This window comes from Cyprinodon variegatus, unplaced genomic scaffold (assembly GCF_000732505.1).
Source record: "Cyprinodon variegatus isolate N-32 unplaced genomic scaffold, C_variegatus-1.0 Scaffold200, whole genome shotgun sequence".
NCBI classification, from domain to species: domain Eukaryota; kingdom Metazoa; phylum Chordata; class Actinopteri; order Cyprinodontiformes; family Cyprinodontidae; genus Cyprinodon; species Cyprinodon variegatus.
The window spans coordinates 1,182,688-1,185,998 of NW_015150653.1; positions in this window are offsets into that span (position 1 = coordinate 1,182,688).

Consider the following 3,311-nt stretch of genomic DNA (forward strand, 5'->3'; position numbering starts at 1 on the left):
ATGTACTCATCCACTGGCGTGGTACTAACTTGTTCCACAATAGCGGTTACGTGTTCTACAAAAGCTGCTGGCTGGCCTGGAAATGCTGCCCTTACTGTCATACTTAACCCTTCCCTGTCAGATGTGCTTGAACATCGCAGCTCACTGTCTAAAATAATCTTAATCACATTAGACCCAATAATAGGCTGAGCAAGCTTACCACCCTTCATTACCAGTGTGGGGACAATAACTTCTGTGTTGGATGCAGCCCCTGAAGCCAACCTGAAAGTTATCTCAACCCAACCTGTATATGGCATGCTTTCCCCATTCGCTGCCCTTATGTCAAAAGCCTGTGTTATGTCTAAAATTTCTGAAATGTCTCTTAGTCTTGCGTCTGGCAGGTGTGATTCTTTCCATTCCTCATCAATTATAGTCACTTGGGAGCCTGAGTCCCACAAAGCCTGAACTCTTCGGTTTTGAATGAAGCATTCAACCATATGCTTTTCCCCTACCAATGGTGCTCTTTTAGCCCTTTTGTTTCTGTTTGGGATCGTGTTGTTGGTTACACACAAGTGTATTTGACATCTTCTTTTGTGTTCAGACCAGTTATCAACTTGACATGACTTAGAGCAGTAGCACACTTTCTTACAAGATGCACATTGCTTTAGAATTACACCTTTACCGCCCTGTCCACAATGAGCACATTGCTGGGACATTGCTGCAGAACTGGTCACTCCCTGTCCCGTGCGAGTGACCTTCCACCGTTTAAAGGCTCACCTCCCGGGTGTCTCTGTACTCTTGCTCGACAACCAGCCTGAAAGTGGTCACTACTGCCACATCTATAACAGTGTGTGCAATAATCTTCAGTTCCGCTGTGTTGGCAGTTAAAACATTTTCTTCTCTGGTCACGATTTGGTGGGCGAAAACTATACTGTGGGGCAAACCTTTGCTGGTACGGGACCATTCCCTCTCTGTGTCTGGAGCTTGGAACCAACCAGCATCCCTGTGCCAACTCTTGCACCTGCTGACCTGAAAACTGCAACTCTGCTGCACCATCAGCCACACCTGCTGCCAGTGGTTGTTTTGGCATGTACTGGGGCTGTTGCATGGACTCCCTAATATGATGAACTTCAGCTTTCAGATCTTTTAATAACGCCATTTCAGATTTAATTTCCTCAAGTTGGGAAAGAACACTTGGGGAAACTTTACTCTTTTGTTGAGTTGGTTGAATTTCATTCTTTTCAACAGGAGTATCACTGGACTGAGCTGAATGGACAGTAACAGGTCTTTGTGACCCTGACATTCTTTTCTTGTTCTGCCTCTCATTCTCATAAGCACATGCTGTGTTCATTCTCTCTAGTAACAATTCATCAGAGATGTCAGCTTGCTCCAAATAAGGCTGAAGATCTCGCCTGATGTTATCATTCTGCAGGCCAGTTAACACAGTATGAAGAAACATCCTCTGCACTAACCCAGGGTCGTACTGGAGACCAGACTCAGACTCCTGTGAGGCAAACAGAATTTTCTGTCTCAGGTCAAAAGTGCGAATAATGAAGTTCTGTGGAGTTTCTTTGGTGCCTTGTACCTCTGAAGTCAGCTGCTTATACAGTTCAGTTGCACTTTTCTCTTGATAATGACACCTGAGTATGCGCCTCAGTGTGGGTAAGGTCAGGTTGGTTCTGCCCTCCAAGTAGCTGCGGAGTTGCATGCCAGGGGATATTGCCCTTATCACCGCATCCACTATCTCAAGTTCAGGAAACCCTTTGTTTGAACCATGTTCAATCTGTCGAGCCAAACTTGAAAAGGTTAGCTTGTCTTTTTGGCCAGGTTCACCAATTTGACCAGCTATTTTAAAGTCCTTGTGCCAGGGGTGAGGGGCAATACTGTGAACTACACTCTGTGCTGGCTGTCTGGTGGTAGTGGTGCTGGTGATTTTTGTCTCTGATTTGTTGCTCTCATCTTGTCTGGGTGTGCTTGATAACTGAAACTGCAAGCCCTGGACTTCCTCCAATCTTCCCCCCTTGTCCCCTTCATTTTGTCCACCTCCTTCTCTTGATGTGCCAGCTTTGCCAGCTATCTGAAGCTCAGAAATTTTGTCTTGCAGGTGGAGTAAATCAGCCATACCTTGATCCTCAAGTTTTTCTAGCTCTTCTCTTTGTATGTGATTTGAGATTAGTGTGATGAGGGCAGCTCGGCCCCTGTTGGTGGTATGTTCAAACTCTGCTCCAGTAATGGTCAGATAACCACACAGCTCCACCAAACCCTCTCGGGAAAGCTGACACAAAGCTCTGATTACTTCAAACTTTAACTCTTCTACTGCTGATGACTCCATCTTCTCAGCTGAATGTGTGTGCTAACAGTGAAGTGGTATCTTACTATTTTTGGGTAGTAGCAGATGCTCTCCTGGTATGCTGAAATACCTCAGATCACATGTAGGCTGCCCCAAAAAGGTCTGAATGCCGCTGCCGCTGTTTATCCACCTGTGTCTGATGTTCTGGGTTGTTAAAAGGGATGTGTGACGGCTGGGTACATCTCTTGCAGACGCTTAACCATGCTGCACACCATCCCAGCGGTGCCTCCAAATGTTACACCCCTGTAAAAGGGGAAAATAGAAATACAACACGGACACGATGTAGCTCAGTCAAATCCAATGTTGTAATGGACAAACAAGAGAACACGTTCCAAACACAGGCCAGGCGAGGCATTAGCAATCGAAAACAGATAATTCGATCCGAACTTAAAACTTACAGCAAGAGAGAGTTAAACTTAATAAAACAGCAAACAGCATTGTTACTTCCCAACACAAAAGAACACTGAATAGAAAAGCATTCTACATACAGTTTTATCAACGGATTACCGATCTCTAGATCATTCAATTGTAACTTTAATAACAATGTCCGTTTCTATCATCTTTACATCAGCTCTTTCTACTCACAGCAACACAAATAAGGTTTCTGGAGCAAGAAATCACAGAATTAAGCATCAAACTGGACAGATTGGTGTTAAATCTCAACCAGAATATCTCCGACTATTCCACCTTTTATCCATGTTTTCTTCACATCTAACCCTTTTGCTCATCCTTAATTTTTCAATGACATGATTTTATGAACTGATTTAGGAAGAAAACAAGATCCTGTGTAGAGATTAATGGACTGAGAGTTTTTTTTGTTTTGTAGACGTGAAGGGAATACAGAGGAAGCAGGTGGATTAATGGAAACGCCTAGATTTTTTTCTCTTTTAATACAAAAAGTCAATCTCAACCAGTTGTATAAAAAAAAACAAAAAACACAGATGCTGTGTTTCAATCCTTTTCCAGGCATTCAAGGTGAATG